We start from the raw sequence: 19,971 nt of genomic DNA, 5'->3' as shown, positions 1-19,971 counted from the left end.
GCTTTTTATTTCTGGTAAACTATTTTCTCCAAGTAAACCAACCGAATTAAAATGTGTCAGCCACTGTGATGGCTGTGTTACAGTTTGACAACACACAGGGTTTTCAATTTGCAGTTCAACATAGGTAAACTTGGTCAGTACAAGCATAAAAGCGCACAGCCCTTTCACTGTGATGTGTACACTGACACATAATGCTGCTTTTTGTATGTTATAATGAAATAGACATATTCTATAGCTGGTAATCAGTTTATATGGTGATAATAGAATACACTGTAGCCTTAAAATACAAAGAAATCAATTAAAAACCCGTCCACACTAATAAGAAATGAATTAATATACCTACTCTCAGCTATATTGCAATGTTAAGATCAAGCAAATATTCTAAAAGGATAACTGCAACATTTTTCTGGAAGTAAAAATATATTGTAATAATTCACAGAGGAATAACCATCAAAGACACACAGAGTACCTAATAGAAGTATCAACAAAGTAAAGTAAGAGATATTCTGGATATTGCATTTGCAGATAATTAGGTATAAACATCTGGGCTTTCTTGGTGACTCAAGATAAATAAAACTGATGTAGTTACATATGCCTGCTCTACTGCACATGTCATTCTATATATTGTGCAAATTAGATTAATATTTTTATAAAAAATATTTAAAAATAATTGTCTTTACTTTCAGATGAGACAGCTAATGTATGCCACTACACCTGTGTGCAGCACCCCTGGTCTCAGCCGCTCTCCAATGGAAGGCAGGGCATGTCAGTAAGAGATGCTTACAAGATCTGGGCATTGTAACATAGCAAACAGCAAACATTCAGGAAATATGATAAAATCACAGCATCCTTTAGGTTGGAGAAGGTCCTTAAGATCAAGTCCAACTGTTAACCTGGCACTGCCACATCCACCACTAAGTCAAGTGCCTCATCTACACATCATTTAAATACCTCCAGGGATTGTGAATCAACCACTTCCTGGGGCAGCCTGTTCCAGTGCTTGATAACCCTTTCCATGAAGGAATTTTTCCCAATATCCAATCTAAACCTTCCCTGGCACAACTTCAAGCCATTTCCTCTTGTCCTATAACTTGTTCCTTGGGAAAAGAGACTGACTCCCACCTGGTTACAATCTCCTTTTAGGTATTTGTAGAGAGCAATAAGGTCCCCCTGAGCCTCCTTTTCTCCACTCAGCTCCCTCAGCTGCTTCTTATCAGACTTGCACTCCAGACCCTTCACCAGCTCCGTTGCCCTTCCTTGGACACCCTCCAGTACCTCAATGTCTTTCTTGTAGTAAGAGGCCCAAAACTGAACACAGGATTCCAGGTGTGGCCTCCTCAGTGCCAAGTACAGGGGACAATCACTGCCCTCGTCCTGCTGTCTATACACATCTGTGTGTCTAAGTTGTGTAGCAGATCACCAACCATTTCCTCTCAGATTACTGCAGCTTCAGTCTGCTTACCATCCCTGTCTTCCAGTTCAGGGGCCTGGATACCTGGAGAACAACTGGTCAGAGTAAGGTATTGATCTGCTGGCTCTTCCTGTTTCTTCCCTCATGATTCCCTGCAGCTGGAAGACAGAGGAGAACACTACTTGTGCTCCTGATTCCCTAACCAGTTGTCCCATGGCCCTGAAGTCTCTCTTGGTTTCCCTCAGACTGCTTGTTGCAACTTCATTGCTGCCTAGGTGAAAAATCAATAGTGGATAATAATCCAAGAGCCATACCAGGGTGGAAAGCTTTCTCTTCACATCTTTAACGTGGGACCCAGGGAGGCAGCAGGTTTCTATAAGAAGTGGGTCCTTCTGTTCCCTTCAGGAGGAGTCTCCTATGAAAATGAACCATCTTTTTTCTTACAGAAGCAGTTTTGATGAGGGGTGCAGGGTGACAACCTCAGCGACACCTCCAAGCCAGGTGAACCATTACCCTGATTACTGTACTTGCAGAGCCTCACATCTGTTATTCTACAGCACCTGGAGAGCTGGGGCAGTCTCAGAGGAGACACACCAGCTGTGCCAGGCAGGAACTTGTTGCCATTGCCCTGTCCCTTAAGTCACTGTGTTCAGCCAGGCAGAGAGAGGGCAGGGAATTCTCCATGTCATGCATCCATCATTGAAAACTTGCCATACTGTACTTTTTACACTATTTTAAAAGCAGACTTTGAAAGAGCTATTTATATTAAATAAAGAATTATTTTAAGAAATCCTTCTACTTTCCAGTTGATCCTACTTTGGTTTGAGACAAAGAAAAATACCTTCTCAGGGAAATCAATCCCGGGCCTCTTTTTATTAAAGGCAACCAGCAGCTGAAGTATAGGAATGCAAAACTTGTACTAAATTATATGGTAGTTTTGTGATACTTCAGCTAGGAGCTGAACTCAAACTGTTGTGATCTAAAGCAGATTTGACCTGCGTTCCCAGGCACACTTTAATCCCTCGACACTGCAGTTTATAGATATAGGATTAGTTGCTTGGAGGGCTGCACTAACCACTGGGGAAGCTGCTAAACCTTGCAGGAAAAGGACAAACCAAGAAAGTTGTTCCAATGTCCTATGCATTCCTGCATTTTGTAATTGCACACTTATTTAAAAGATGGTGGTAAGATGGAGGATAATTTAATTTTTTTTTAAATATTTTTCTCTTGAGAAATGTAAAATTTGTATTTTTCAAACACTTATCAACTATTTCTTACTTTCCTGCTGCATTCTCAAGCCAGGATTTTGAAATGTGCATTTCACTGTAGAATTGCTTAAAGATGTAGTTCAACTTCTTTGCAACAGAACTGCAGATACAACAGATTTAACCCATTTTATTATAATGATGCATATGACCATAAAAAAAGTCATATTTGTTTCTTGAAATAAGTGAAGCAGAAATATTCAGGTAAAATGAAGGAAATTATTAATATGCAAATGGTCAACATCAGTTACTAGTTTTTTTTATTTTTCAAATGGCTGGATCTTATCTATATGAATTAACACCAGCTGAAATCAGGTAGATGGCACAGAATTATATTCAAGTCAAAACTTTCAGAATTATTATAAGACCAGTGAAAATATAATTAGAGAGAGAAATCCAGATTCACCTGGTTTAAACTACCCTCAATTCAATGTCCAGTGATTTTTTTGTGTTAATCACATGGAAAAGCAGAGAGCTGGGTGAACAGAAACACAGGTCACAGAGATTCAAGTGGATCTTGGGACCACAGAAAGTTGGCTGGTGAATCTACTGAAGGCAAACACACCCTCTGTCCAGGAGTTGCTGAGAGCTGTGGGTTGTATCACCTACCTCTGCTGTGCTTTGGTCTACCCACTAAAAATAGTACACATACTATGAAGTTATACTGGAATTGCCACTGTTGATTGTTGTGACAATAAACAGTATTTGTAAATCTGTCACTCAATTTATTTACCATTTTTTTATTTATCATGCTATTAAACTGCAAGATTTCAACACTCAGGATGACGCATATATCAAAGTTCAATGTTCAAGCATAGATGCTCTTTGGGTTAGTCACTAAACAGCTGCTTCTATTTCATCATTAATTTTTAACTCTAAGTTTCACAGGGCTCAAGACCTGAATGGTTCAAGCATCTATAATACGATTCAGTGTCTCAAAGTTCTACATCTTGTTAAGAACCAAAAGCTAACCTGCAAACTCTGCACATAATTCCTGTAGCTGCCATGGCAGCTCCTAGTCCCTAGTCAAGAAATGTGGATATATCTATATATCTATATATCTATATATCTATATCTATATCTATATATATATATACATGGCATGGCCTGAGCATGTGTCCAGAGAACAAACTGCCCTAACAGCCTAGAATGTTCTGCCCTTTATTTCTTCAACACACACCACAGTAAGAAGGTGTATGGACTTCAAGAATTTCCCTCCTGTCACTGTTTATATACTTCGGTATTTAGAGCAATCAGTCCATCAACTTCAAGAATGTATGACCTGCACAGTAAATTTTAGAACACAGAGGGAATAGAAACTATTTATCTTATGGGAAAAGTGAGCTTTCAAAGCAAAGATTATTAAATATCCATTCCCTGAAAGCATGGCAAGGTGCTTTGTTTAGGAAGGATCCCTAAATGAATGTGATTCACTTCCATGTGATTACTCCTTCATATAAATATTAAAAATAGAACAAAGGCTTCCTCAAAACTACCTAAGTAAAGAACACATACATTCCTGTACATCTGGGCTTTGCATTCAGCTTTTAACCTATCTAAAACAAGATGACAAGATGACAACTAAGTACCTTCAGACTTCACTGGATAATAGTTATGTCAACACGGTTTTGGATTTACAGAAATAGTTGGAAGTTTTTTTGTTTTGATTAAAATGAGAACATAGTAAAAAAAGCCCAACAACTAAATTTACAGTAAGTTGATGTTTATCACTGCACAATTTAATAGTCTCAACCACACCATCAAAGGATTTCTGTGAAGTGTTTAAATGGTTTCCTTACAAGAACACTAAAAGTATGCAAATCATATAAAGCTAAAAAAACCCTGCACAGTAATATTTTTCATTAGTACCCTCTACTGAAAGGGTTGAAATATATTAATCAGCTACAATTTAAAGTTTGAGTGGGTAATATTAATTGTACAGGGCCTGGTAAATGACAGTGCTGAGGAAGCAAAACCATACTTAAAAACTAGATGACATTCACAACCAGTATACCAAAAAAGTGACTTGATTTTCAGATCAGCTAAGTCCTTTGACGACAACAAGAGGAGCTTGGTACTTTTGAAATCAGTCAGTTTTGAGTACACAAGAAATGCTGGTTAGGGACTCAGGCACCCCAGGTGTGTGCCTTCCTCACATAGCCGAGGGCCCGAGAGGGCTCTCACTGTGCCACCTGCTCTTAATACAGAGACATTTTGATAAGAGAAGTAAAATGGGAGAGAAAAGCAGGGAGAATGTGAGAAGGCAGACAATGACTGACAGAAAGGAGCAGGAGCCATTCCAAAGATTTGTTTCAGAAGAGATCCCAAGTAGGTGAATCCATTAATTAATAGCCAGGCTTTCTTTCTCAGTCCTTTGGCTCTCAACGGAGAGACCACCCCTGCCCATGACAGCCCACAGGTATGCTCAGATATCTCTACCAGAGTTGTAAAATAACAAGACTCTGACACACCAAAATACCAGAAAGTGAAACTTCCTCAGAAATAACCCACTGATTCACTTTGTTTTAATGGCAGAAGCAGCAGTGGCTGGGGGCTCACATTGGATTTGCGCGGGGATGGACCCATCGCACGGCCCGATGCTCAGCAACAAAGCACTCAAGCACAGCTCTGCAGCTCACCCACAGCCCCACAGCCACAGCACCACTGTGTGCATGGCTTCAAATCACAGGGCTGGGAAGTTTTATTTAAAATTCCTTCAAAACCCTGAGAAAAGCAAAAGCTGCTTCTCTGTCGAAAGCAGCACTTCTTTTGATATATATTAGTTCATCAAATGTATTAGTTTGTTATTCCTCTGCTGTGTTGGCAGAGGAAAAGCTATTATCTGTCAGGTGAAACCTAGTAAATTTTTCAAAGATAACATAATGATGCACTTAGTGGTAATCTACAGTCTACCCTTGACACGGAATGCCACATTAATCACAATTTCTTCTACTCAGTATGCAGAAATCTGCAGGCAAAACAACGAGGATCAGGGAAGTATTCCCTGCTTTATTGCCACAGCTGTGCCGAGCAGATTTCCAAGAAAACACACAGGACAAACCAGACAGTGTTGGCTTCGGCTGTCCTCTCACTAGAGCAGGACTTGCTGGGTTTGCCCCTTCACTGTGGTCAGTCATGAATTATATGCAATATAATATAATAAATATTCTACTATATATAATATAGTAGAATATTATGTAGTATATAAATATAATATAATACAATAAAATATATATAATACGGAGTTCTATTTTAAAATCTTGAATAATTTCTTCTTCAGCTGTTCAAGATGCCATTTGGTTTGCTGAACCAGCAAGCTGTCTGTCACAGCTCGATATCAACAAACCCACAGGATTTCATGACACCAAAAGAACCAAAGAATGAACACAAGTGACAAAAAATTGTTTTTCTCCTGGTGTGAAGTCAGACCATACTGTGTGCACTTTCTTCTATTCTACTTTATGGATCTCCTGTGATTCTAAACAAATATTTGGACATATTAAGTAGGTAACAAGTATCTCAAACACAGTTAATAGAGAACCTTATAACCAATGATTTCAAAGTGCTTTATAAGAACTAAGCTTTTTATTGACAAATAAACTGAAGTTAGATGACTCCACAAAAAAATACAAACTGTAAAAGCAGGAATATTTAAAACGACTTTGTGGTAATTCACAATACTCTGCTCTAACCAAAGCTTACTTTTCTGGGTAACCAAACTGTTTCCGTAAAACAAAGCGGTAAAATATGCAAATAAGCAACATTTTGCAGAAAATGTTGTATTTTTTTATTACAACAAATGTCATGGTGGTTTAGTTCCTTAGTAGCTGCTTTAGTGAAAGGGAATATTCTGTTATCATCTTCTATAGCCTGCTCTCAACATACAGGGTGCTATAGAACAGGGCAGGGGCATGTACATCTGATTTCACACTTTCAACCTAAATTTTCTACATTTCCTATTTCTTGGTTCCCAAATTTTCCCTTTGGCATCAGATGAATTTAATTTTTTCTATTACTTTCATTCCAGACTTCTCATTTGATTATATATAATCTGCGAGAGTATGTGACAGAAGGAAGGATTTTTTAATTTTCTATGAAAAGTCTTTGTATATGAAGAGCATAATTTGCTCCCTGCAGAGCTGAGTTTGTTTTCCAAACAAAAGCACAGTTAGTGTATGCAACTCTGTGAACCTGCTGTTAAAACTCTAAATAATACACTTAAATTTTCTCTGATGGGCTGAATGAATTCTTGCTCCCTAAGAAAAGCAAACTTTTTGAGTGCCACTAACAGCATCATGGTGATGTTTGTCAGCTCAGATTCACTAAGGGGTATTTGAATTTTCAGTTGGAGAACAGAATGGATCTAGGATCAAGGAGTGATCACAGGACCTTTTGGTAGAATTTTCACAGGCATACTGAGGATCTAGCTAGGAATCAAGTTCTCTAGGGGAATCAACACATGCAGGGCTGTGAAGGCACATGGAGGATGCACAGACAATCACAGGCAGAATTTCTCTCACAGTATCTGAAGAAATTACGGTTCAGTTGAGCAGAACTACTTAATGCCATCTTTAAACATAGAATGACCCAGTCAGCTTTCTCATGTAGGTGAGAGCACAGTAGTGGAAATGCAACAGGACAAAACCAGAGAGCAATGTGCTTAAAGATGATCACGATTTACAGCCGGGACGTTGTTTTCCTTTTATATAGGCACAAATGCAGCCAAACAGTAGCGCCAAAGACACGAAACACAAGTATATAAACACTGAATGCACTTTTAAAGACTGAGCAAGAAACTGTGCAAGCAGTCCATAGATCCATTTACCAAATAAACCTTGGACTGAATTTTGCTTGACAACATCAGTGCCATTCCCTTTGAGGTGCTGGGCCTCGGTTCTGCCTTGGGCACGTGCCAAGTCCAACATATGCACACATGCACACACACACGTGCACATAACGACCAGGTACATGCTTCTAATTCTTCACTGAATAAACACAGCAATACCTAGGGATCTCCATCCAGCACTCTGGCTACATGAATATTAATGACATCTTACACTAAAAGAGCAAATTCATAAATAGAGTAAAGTATGCATATATGCACAGAGCTGAGCTACGCCAGAACAGCAGTATGGCAAACAGTTCTCTTTGTCAGTGCAGCAATAATCTAAGCTTTATCACATTAAAGGCACTGATTTTTGATAATCCTGCATGGTTTTTTTTCCCCCTTGTATGCCTTCTGTAAAAAGAAAGAGGTGAAACTAGTAGAAAATTTTTATCACCTAAAATGTGATAAAAATTATGTCTACCAATTCACATTGTAGCCTCAGTACTGGTAAGTGGAACTGGGCTAGGACCTAAGCTCCAGGACCAAAACCTTTTAGTATGTTCTCTGCCATGATTTTGACCAAAGCCAGATGTCCTGAGATGACATCTGGGCACAGGTTAGAAAATAGCACAGACCAAGGACTCTCCCAAATACAGAATGTGTATGAAGTGATCATGTTTGGAGCTAAGAGAAAAGGAGAAAGTTTCACTGTTGGAATCTAAGCTGCACTTTGCCACTTGCTGTCAAGAGCCACAGGATGGGCCCTGGTTTGTTTTATACAGAAAAATAATTTAAACACTAGCTTTAGCACATCTACCTCATTCAATCAGAAATACCTTGAACTGTTCAGAGAGATTTAATAATCAATTTTGCCTACATGACATTCTAAATACACTGTGTGTCATCCTGGGTAACTACATACAGATCCTCCCTCTGTTATCAAGAGATCATTCATCAGATGCTCAGCAAGGAAAGAACAGCCAGTCACTAACTCCATATGTCTTTACATACAGAGGTGTTAATGGTATCTGCTGAAATTGCACCATGAAATGGTGGGAAAATAACTGAGAACAAACCTTTGTATTTTTCAGAGTTCATTTTGGCTTACTGTTATCCAAGTTCACTACTGGTTCTTAGCTGAGGTGCCCGAGTTAGGAATTAAATCACTCCAAGGTTCCCAACTGAAGTCAGTCATGGACAGATCCTCAGATGGCAAATGAATTAAAACCACTTTCTAATAAAATCTTCTGCTTCCCACTAACTACAGAGGACCTAAGACTTCTACTTAGGAGCTTCATAATATAGAATAAGATGAGACTCCTCCTCCATGGGAGAAGTAGCAGAGCACACTTTCAAATAAATACTTTGAGGGAAACAAATGCTACTATTAAGCAGTATCTGAGCAAGTGTTCTCTAAAGAGGCCCATTCATAGCAGTGTATTAGCTCCAGCACCAAAACCACTATGTAAATATACTGGTACCCCTTAACATGGCAATGTAAAAAGACTAGAATTTAGTATTTAGTTCTGTAAAAGCAGAAGATATGCAGTAATTCCAATATTTGGTCAATGTTTGAAGATCTGATTTTCAAATTACAGACAGGCAGTGTAAGAGAAGCTAGAGGTATTTCACACTGATTGTCACTACCTCTTTTGTAGCTAGACTGCAGTTTCCTTGGACATAGTGCTACAGTACATACCAAACTACCTTTCTGAGATCCAACTTGGGTATCTGCTTTATGATGCTTAAGGCAATTTTTCCAAGCAGAAGTACAGAAAAAACCCTACTTACAAACAAAGCACCCAAAACAACAGCCACCTTCACCCCACACCCCAAACTGGAAAGAGATGGTATAACAATGAGGTTCTGTTAAGTTAAATTTGGCATTTTATATATTCATCTCACTGAACCAACTCGGAAGCTACTACTATCTTTAAATATGCCCAGGAAAAATAATCTAAAGCATGAATGAGTAGGAAAAAACCTGGCAAGTAATTCAGCTGCAAGGACATGTGGGAGATGGTGATATGCAAGTGTGCAACACGATATGGTGCAGAAAGCAAATGAGAGAGAAGTTCTGCAACTTCATGTTTGTTACACACAGTGAGGAAACACAACACAAATGCCAGAGGAAGCTCTGCCTCTGGGAGACAATGGAGATTGCATTTTGTGCTCTACATGCTAAAGGGAAAGATTTCAGCCAAAAGCCAGCCACAAATACAGCCTAAAATTAACAAGGGGATTGGATGATAAAATCTTTGAAGGAAATATTTATAGAGAAAAACTATGAATAGCTTGGTAAAGTGGGAGCAAAAAGGTAATGACGTGGAGAGTTGTAACTACGCAAATTTTTAAGGGTTATAAATGTAAAGGATGTGAAATAATATTTTGGGTGGAATGAGTGACATAAGTAGATTGTGACAGAAAGAAATGAAAAAATTGAAATGCTAAAGCAGGTATCAGAAGTCTGTATTGACATAAATTTTTATGCTGCACCAATCTATCAGGTCCCAGCTGTAGAACCATTACCAACACGGATGGTGCAAGAGAGAGCAATGCCACCTTACATGGATGTGACAGACAGCCTTGATTTCCCAAACTGCAATATTGTGTCAGGAGATGTAAAAAAATAATCAACATAAGGCCTGATAATCTTATTTATATATTCAACTTCTCTCATGCAACTATGTTGTCCTGGGACTATGGCATATTACATACACTGACTAAACCAATGACCCAGGAAGAATGAAAAGCAAATGCATTGACTCAAAATGTGGGTTCCTTCTATCCTTTGTTTTGTGTGAATATTAACCACATTCAAAAATTAAAAATTTTAAGCATGTTTCAGCCATACAGCAATCTGGCAGAATATTTGCAGAGTGACTATGTCCAGGAAAGAAATATATCCTTTAGGGAGGAGAAAACCAATCAAACATTATGTTGACGGTTTTACCACTCCTCTGAAAAATAAATCAGAAAAAAACCTGAAGTAGAGAACTCTATGGAAAAAATATTTCTCTCTAATTCAAAGAATTCTGTTAATAAGATGAGCTTTTCAACACTCAAGCACAAGACTGATCATTAAACCCAGTCCAAAACTGTTCTGCATTTCCTTTCCATCAAGCTGTAAGAAATCCTCCAGCACCCAATGATAAATGTTATGATGCTTTGGAAAAAGATCCAAATCCCCCCAGCACAGGATGATAAGACAGCAGACTCACAGCACTACCACGTCTTGGGCCCCCTTTTCTGATATGGAACTCATGAAATTAAAATGGAGAATACTTTTGTGATTTCAAATCTTTGATGAATTTTACTGTGAGCATGTAAACAAGGTTTTCAGTGTTATGGGGAACACTGTAAATACTGTCTACCTGTGGTCAATCTTTACCACTTCCAAGGAAGGCAAATGAGGGCACAGAAGCTATACCTCAAGTCAGGGCAAAAAATATTTGTTGGACAACTATGGGAAAGTCCATAAACTGGAGTTTAGGTACTGAAATATTATGCATTCTTTATACTAATGATTGAATTTCATACACATATATATATATTAATAACATTTACAATATATGTGCAAAAACGACAGCCACCACAACAAATGTACTCTCTTAGCTTTTTTTATACTCCATTAACTACTCACATTCACTAAAAACAATATAGTTTTCTTATCTGTTACTTATTTGGATCGTTACTTCAGATTTAATATTTTCATGTCCAGAAATCCATTTCAAATTTCTGAATTTATTTATATCTATGTGATCCTATATATATATTGTATTGTAATATAACACAATAGATAATCACATAACAATTTTATTTTTCTCTGTATTTATTCCTATCAGTGTTTATAGAAGGCACTCATATACACATAATGAGGTAAAACAAGACAAGATACCCTGAGCTCCTCCCATAATTTAGGTTCCTTATTATCTTCCTAGGCTTTCCTTGTTTCCCTCTACTTATTTCAGCCTGAATTTCTTTTTCTTCAATACAGCTGGCTGGAAATGACCTTTTATGACACTATTTATGCTTTTCTGTCCTATAAACTATATTACACTGGACTAAAATGTGACATGTATCATTCATCTTCCCAAGAGCACTGATGGAGACCCCTAGCCCTTTACTTATTACTCCACACATGCAGTGGGAAAAACAGGCTCCTCTTAAACCTTATCTGTACAAATATGACTTATGAGATGTATAAGAAACAATAAGTGGAGAGTATATGAAGAAAACACTTTTTAGTCCCATTCCTTCACACCCAGACTTGGGTGTGCAATTCTTACAATATGTGTACAGCAGACAAGGCTGCCTCCTTGAAGTGCTCTGCTGATGCAGATGTCTTCTCAACATTCTCACTCGTGCTCCTTGGCCTGATTGTCACTCAAAGGTCAAACTAGACCACAGTCAGCAACAGCTGAGGCATGGGAGAAGTGGTAGCCAACCTCTAATCAATGTCTCCTCTAGAGATCTGTAAAGCAGCTAGAAATTCATAACATACTTTTAACAAAACACTGTTGCCTTACTATTGTGCTGCATCAGATCCTAAGCTCAGCTTGGCTCTGTGACAAGGCCTGTCTCCTGTCTGAATGCTGTTTTCCGTTTATCTTTGATGTCAGGGATGTCTCTGCCTCTTGGTATCTGGTGTATTCTTCTTCGTTCATACTTAACTTTATGTTTTTACAGATAAAATTACTTGTAGCATACTCTATTAGACTGGGACATTCAATTCAGTGTGAGGAAGAGACCACTCTCCTTTCTCTGCGACCACAGGGACAACCCACACAGCCCTTTCTCACCTCCAAAAAACTTCACTATTCACTGACCTTAGGGGAGCTGATCAACTTAGATAGGTCTCCATCACTCTGAATTACAAAAGAGAGAACTTCAGAGCCTCCAACAGGTTGGCTGTAGAGTAATATAAATTCAAATAACCATGTATCCCATGTTTTTAGCTATTCCTATATGGAATTATACAGAAAGCATCAGCTGTATCAGTTCTTCAGGAAACAGTGTGTACCTAAATATATACTTCCTGGAAGGTTTCTCTAAGAAACAACATACATACAAATCTTCCTGAACACCTCAGAAATGTATTGTTTCCAAACATTTCAACAGTATTTACTTCATTCAAGATACAGGGTAATGAAAGATACAGGGCACACTGAGACTCATCTTGTAAAGTTGTGCACAATCTTCACAACTTCAGTGTTCTACTGTGGTACCAACTGTTGCAAAATGCAAGGTCATACTAAGATTTATTTTTTAAGGGAATATTAAAGTTGTATGGACAATGCTGTCCTCAGTGATATCAGAAAAAGTCACTATTTGCAAATGGAACATAAATATATGTAAGCCAAGCAACAGGTAATGAAATCTAAGGGAAAACTCCCTTTTTGTGTAAGCTGGTTTGTATTTCTCAACCACCAGTTTTCTTGTATAACCCTTTTGAAGTTGTCAATTGTAATACAATGAATCACAACAAACTGAATTTTAATCTTATAAGTTATTTAACTTATAGTTACTTCCATTCAATATATCCAGTATTATCATATAAATGACACTTCCTTCAACATCTGAATTTGACCCACTATGTTCAAATATATATAAACCCCACACTCTTCAAATAGATTAAAACCTCAGCTTATTTTTTTACTATTTTCTTTCAGCGTCTACCTGATGATATAAATAGCAGGCAATATTCTCATCTGTTTAAAATACTCTACAGTGATCACATGGTTTTTCCATGTCCTGGCACCTTCTTTATTTAACATATATGATCCAATTTTATTTGAAGTACATCTTTAAGACCCCAAGCCTCCAGTGCTTCTTGGCAGTTCCACTTGGATGGAAACAAAATTCAAGGACCAGCATTTTTGTTAATGTATTTGTATTTCAAACTGTAATCTCCAGTGTAACGACAAATACAGTGATTACATCCTTAGGTATATAGATCTGAGTGTCATTTGCACCAAGGTGAGGTGTGACTAAATTTATGTCTACTTTAAGGCCACTTTCCACTGACTTAGCATAAATTTGATTCTGTGCCTTATAGGTTGCAGTCCTGCATCCAAACTCATTGAACCAGCCACATGAAGAGTCCTGTTAAAACATGAATCACAATCAGGCTTCTACAGTATTAACTTTTGTGCTGTATTATTAGGAGAATACTAGAAGTTGCCCTTCAGAGTTTAATTACAAAAGAACTAAAATGGGACGAAACCAATTGAGGACATATCTTTCCATAGCAAGACAGTGAGAAGCATGGAAACCTTGGTAGTATCCAACTTCAGCTGCTAAGAGTAAGAAATCAGCTTTGTCAACAGTGGTCACAAGCAGAGTAATCAAAAAGGTAGACCCCTAATGAGACTTCACCGTGTCCAGTACCCTACTGAATACTTCTGGTCCTCTGTGATTCCACCTCCTGCACGGTGGGGGGGTGATCTTACTCCTGTTGAAACCAGCTGCAAAATGTTCATCAATTTAATACATCTTACTTCTGCCCCATGAATAAATTCTGATTTAAGGGTTTATTTTTCAGTTATTAAATGTGACAGTCTACAGTCAATATAGATCTCACCAAAGACAATATTCCCAGCTCTAGAAACCAGGACTCTCTTATCTATTCTTGGACAGCCAGATGAAGACCATGGTTGCCATAAAACACTGATCATGATAGTTAGGGATTAACCTCTCGGAATGACAAGTAGATGGATACTTTTCACAATTCCCTTTGAAATCAATATGCTTTCAATCACACCTTTCAAAAGCTGTCAGTATTCTCCCTGTACCTGACTTCCAATGCTGAAACCTCTTTGATAGTAACAGGAGAGGGACCATCCATACCTCACCTTACAAGTGGGTCACAGCACAGGAAAAAATTATCTGTTGTTTCACATTACTTGAAATATTTTCCAGTAAGAAATACTCCTAGAATTTTTCCAGCTGAAGCCCAGAATTCTGCTAAATACACAAAAGACTCCGAAGTGTTCTCTACAGACACTGCAAACTATTTTTCAACAGGTCAGCTCTACATACTGAACTATTTGCAAATTATTAAAAATATAAAAAATATTAAACACACAGACTGTTCATTACATTTACAAGTCTCACAGGGCTGAAATGCAAATTACTCTGTACTACAAATATTTGGGTAACTGAAAACTTGCCCAAAATGTTTGAATTAAAAAAAAAGAAAAAAAGAAAAAGCCTTTTTATGGGTTAAGGTAATAATGAGAAAACTGTTCTCCCAAAAATCTGTATCTTATTGTTGGACTGAAAATAGTTTAATAGAGAAAATATTCATTGACAGGGCAGTATTTTACATAGAGAATTAAGCCCCATCAAAGTGGGCAATGTCATTCCATCTACAAGGGAAGTGCCAAAGGAGACGGCCAAAATTTGCAACGGTGTGATAATACCAGCAGGGATGGATTTGTTGCTATTATGATTAAAGCATATAAACAGAAGAAGATTAGGAGGGGTGAGAGTGAAAAGAGAGGAAGAATAGTTTATTGGTTGGAAGAAGGGCTGGGAGAAGCTTATGTTGGAATGCAGTGTCACAGTTACACACCATAAAGCTTTCAGTTGCTCCCATTACATGAATGTCAGAACACAGCTGCCACTTTCCAGGAGAAATTCTTTCCTTTTTCATTTTGGAAGTACAGGGTGTTTTTTTTTTTTCAGTGTAGCACTCCCATGAGATCACTGCATTGCATCTGCAGGTACCCTTACAGCACACGGACTGGTAAATGTGATCCTTGTAGACATGTTCTGGGACATTCACCACTTAGGATGAACCAGCAATATGTCTTTAAATTGGAGAGGTGGCTCAACCTACACAAAGCATTAAGAATCAGATTTTGCCTTGAATCAACTGCCTTCACAGTCATCACTGTACAGCCATAACTACTAATAAATCTCAATGACAATCCACTCAGTTTAAGGAAGTGTGGCTGAACAAGGTAAATGAGAAACCAGCCTCACAATTATAATCTCATTTTGCCGATGAAAAGGAAAGGCCATAATTTTCCATCAGTGCCTTGAGATCCTTGGACTTCTATTTTTTAGTGCTCCACTCAAGACATTTGGAAGAGATGTATTTTAGCACTCACTGAAGTCAGCCCTCAAAAAGGCATCCAGTGAACCCAAGCCCATAACCCTTCTTGGCTCAAAGGGTTAGTAGTCAGACAAGGAAAGCTGAGCGGGCATTGAATGTTGGAAGGAGTTCATTCCACTACCATTTTAACCAACTAAAGTCGCTCAGTTAATGATGTGCTCTGGAGGAAGAAGAACAGTCAGGTTCTGCCTTGTGGTATCAGTGAAGAACAGAATGACTGTCAGGAAGTATACACTGAGCAGAACTTTGCATTTTTGTCAAAGAAAGGAAGGAAATCAGGAGTATTTGAGGTTCAAGATAGAACTTATATCCCAAAGTCTTGTCAGGATATCAGAAGAAGAGAATAAGAGAGAGGAGGGAGTGGGGAGTTCTCTCAGTCAGCTCATTTTTCCATCCTTGCTTTGACCTTTCCAGGCATTTTAAATAAGAAGGGGAAAATAAAAAATTCCTTCCTTCATAATACTACAGAGTGCTGCTAGCTTTAATTACTATGACAAATGGAATATAGGCAGGAATCTGCTAAGAGAGCGAAATTATCATATCTAATTTATTACACAAATAAAACTGGTCATCAGGTAGTAAGGGCTTTAGTTCAACTGAGAACAAGAATTTGTAGAATATATTTCAATTGCCCATGCCAGGTAAAAAGTCTAAACTCTGCCAGTTGCCATTAAAGGTCACAATTTAAATTATATTTATTGAGAACTGGGGGTTTGTACCTTTCATCTCAGTACAATATACTTACAGTAGTCATACTACTGTTCTAAAATAGAGAAGCAGAAATTCAATATTTTCAAGAACAATTAGGACTCAGTGAATTCTGCTCCTTAAACAGAACTATGCTTTGTTTTGGAATTTTAAATGGAGCGGAATGTTCTTAAAATTTTCCAGTGACTAGAAATGTTGTAACAAAGTTATTAGAAGCATGTTTTCATTAACATCAATTGAAATTTCTTACAGGACTCCAAAGTTAGTAAGTTTATTAAATACATTTTTGTTCCTGGACTTGTGCTCATATGTATACTTAACACTGAATTCTACATGAAAGAGTAAACTCCAATGATTTTTTTTTTACAAAATGCCACAGTTATATACACTTACATCCAAACAGTAGAAATCAAGTATTTAAAATATTTACACATTGAAATAAATAGAAAAGGAAGCAGACTTCTATTACATTTAATTCTGAAGATAATCTCGGTCATAAGAGTACAGAGGGGGATTCTTAAGAAGAAATCTAGGGCTTGATTTAGTTCCCTAAATATAGACTTACAGTCACTGAACACATCCTCAGGTATCTGAAAAGATCCATAGTGGCATTGGCAAAAACTCCCTAAATAATCAGCAATCACAGAAATAATAAAAAGATACGGGAAAAAATTCTTCAGTATTTGCCTGAACTTAATTTTATGGTGTATTAGAAATGCCCTAAATGCAGTGAATGCACTGTCCAAGCTCTGAGATATCATAACTGTTTTCTATAAAGTTTGTGTCTTTTTCCGATTCCTTTCACTCCTCCAATGAACTCTTCAAACAGGACACACCATTCTCAGGATAGAAGCCAGTGCAGCAGAAGCAGCCCTAGACTTCAACATAAATCATGGGGAATGAACAAATTAATAATATGGCAGAGTAGGAACATTGCAATTAAAAGACTGTCCTTTCTAAGTAACCTCTTGGAACTAGAAGATCCAAGACAAGTCCTTCCCCGCTTCCTGAGTAACTATCACATACAACACAGGCAGGAGCTGACAAAGCAGCTCAACTTCTTTGCTGAGGACTCAAGATTGACAAAACCCATCTATTTTAATATAGAGCTTTTAGGAACAGATATTGTTTATTAAAGCCATGTTTAAAGTTTAACTACATCTTTGCAAAGTCTATGTTCAAAAACTCCACAATATCCCTTCAGCTGCTCCTTTCATGAACAAGTATTTAATGTCCTAACTGACTGCTTTATCCTTTTCTCTACTTAATATTAAAACAGCATGAAAACTGCAGATTTCTGGCTCTGTTTTCTTCTGTAAAAGCACATTAACTACACTAAAAAAAAAAAACAAACAAAAAATTCAAGCTATGTGCAACATATACTGAATTCCAATCGTTTGGTCCAACTCTCTGAAGAGATGAGACTCTCATTTTCAAGTGCTATGCACACACATCTGTAGACAGGATTTCGAAAGATCTCACCACCCAGCATAAAAAGTTCTTTGCGAAGTGTGGCTTTTGAAATGGTGTTGAGCTCTTTTTAAAACATATGCCATATATCCTCATTGTTTTTGAAACTCACTTCTTGTTGTATGTTTATGATTCTCTCATTTCTATCAAATCAGTTATTACAATACGAATCTAAATTTCTGGAGATTCAAAAAACAAAATTTTATGAACAAACCTGTAAAAATTCCCAGCACTTAACAAATCCTGTTATTCTGCCATTTACTATTTTAGTCATCTTTTTATTTTTACTCCTTAATTTCCTCTTCATTCTGATGTTTTCCTTTGGATTCTTGATGAATGATCACAGATTCTGCTTTTCAGTTTATTTTTCTTCCTTTTATGTTTGTACATTTGGCCACCTCAATGTCTTTTTACTTCCTAGAAAAAAATAATTTTTATAGGTTTATCTGAATTTTGACTACATACATCTGCAATCAGATGTGTCATTCATTAGTAGTGAAACACAGTGTTACTAAAAAACCCCAAGTCTCTTGAAATGAAAATTATTGTTCTTATGTTTTCCTACTTCGAATTACACTGACTAAAATCTCACTTTTCATATTGTTTCTATATTCCTCTCAGCAGTGGTGAGGAGAGGTAGAAGAGAATATGACTGGGGCCCTAAGGATTAGGGTCTGTCATCAAGCCAGTGAAAATAATGCTTGCTGGTAGTCTCTTGGGTGAGCTGACACTCTCAACCCCATTCTGCAGTTATCAGCCTTTCACCAATGGTGTTCCCAAGGTTTGTTGAGCTTTTAAATTCAGGCTGGTGGCTTTTTATAGGTGTCTCAGTAAAAAAGCCAGGATCTCTCTAACAGGTCTTTGCCATGAACTCACCAACTGTTGCTCTTTGCTTTGCAGCCTCCCACCCTAAAGAGAGAAGGTTTTATGTTTGTCTTAGGTTTTCATATGAAGGTTGTTTTCGATTTTTTCCTTTTAAAAAAAAAAACAACAAACCTCTCCACAAATCTTCACAGAAACTTCGATGTTTCAAAGATACAGTATTTTATTTATTTTATTTGCTTAGATTTAATAAATCACCTGCATTACTTCTCTCTTTTTCCAAGTAAGTGAGCTGTGAATGTTTGCATGTGCCCCAAGTTCATATCGTTGCTTTGCTGGCTGTTCCAGACAATATCAGACTTACTGATATTGCCTGAAGCGTCATTGAGAGTTGCAAGGTGGATTTTTCAGGCTCTGCAATGTGTATGCTGTCAACTAAAGCAAATTTTTGCCTAATTGCTGCCTCGGACCACCTGGGCTTCATTGTACATACTCCCAAAGACTTGATATATCAAGAACTGATAGAGAGAATTGCCAAAAAAATTTATATATATATATAATAGAAATAGTCCAACTCAGTGACCAACTTAAAATATCCATAAAGTTAATAAAGTTAAATTAACACACACACACCTCACTGAAGACAGCTGAACTTAGGTTCATGTTTAAATCTGTGCAAAATTGTGTTAGATAGAGTCTGTCTTTTTTTGCTTCCTCAACACTTAAAGGGAGATGAAGGGTGGGTTTATATAAGCCCAGTGCTGTTTGCTTCGGTTTTTAATATGTAGTCCATTTATCTGGATGGATGGACTGAAGAAGAAGAAAAATATACCAGACTTGGTTTAGTTTTATATCATGGCCTAGAAATTCATAGCTCTCTTCACAAGATATGCATTTATCGAAAATGTGCACCAATTCCCTTGTGAGGTCTGCTAAGCAGAGCCATCTGCTTTTCTCCTGCATAATAATTTTGCAAATGTTGTCATTGGGTTGGTATTACTGTAAGTCTTTTAACCACTTTAATTTTTATGGTGATTTTTTTGCACTTTTCATTTAAGCCTGCTACAAACAAGAAATTCATATAAAAATAATGTTTCTCCATATTGTTTCTTCCGATCATGATCCCTACTGCTAGACATAACCACATATCCATATGCCACCTATCACTCCAACACCTTCAGGAACCAAGAGTAAACAGTTCTCAGCAAGGACAAATCCAAACAAGCTGCACAAACCAAGGATATTTATTTATGCTTCTACCATGCTGTTGGTTACACTGCACCCTGGCACACAGGTACACAAAGTATAGAGAGAAGATATCTTCTCTCTTCAGAAATCTTCTGGC

General features: G+C 37.5%; 1 protein-coding gene across 1 annotated transcript in view; it reads right to left on the bottom strand.

Moving 5' to 3' along the window:
- The window catches only part of LDAH (lipid droplet associated hydrolase), a 117,202-nt gene that overhangs the window by 40,692 nt on the left and 56,539 nt on the right, over positions 1-19,971 (bottom strand). The gene's annotated exons all lie outside the window — the stretch shown is intronic.

The sequence above is a fragment of the Manacus vitellinus genome, unplaced genomic scaffold (genome assembly GCF_001715985.3).
Source record: "Manacus vitellinus isolate BGI_N305 unplaced genomic scaffold, ASM171598v3 scaffold_11_pilon, whole genome shotgun sequence".
Classification (NCBI taxonomy): Eukaryota; Metazoa; Chordata; class Aves; order Passeriformes; family Pipridae; genus Manacus; species Manacus vitellinus.
This window is presented reverse-complemented; position numbering and strand designations above follow the sequence as displayed.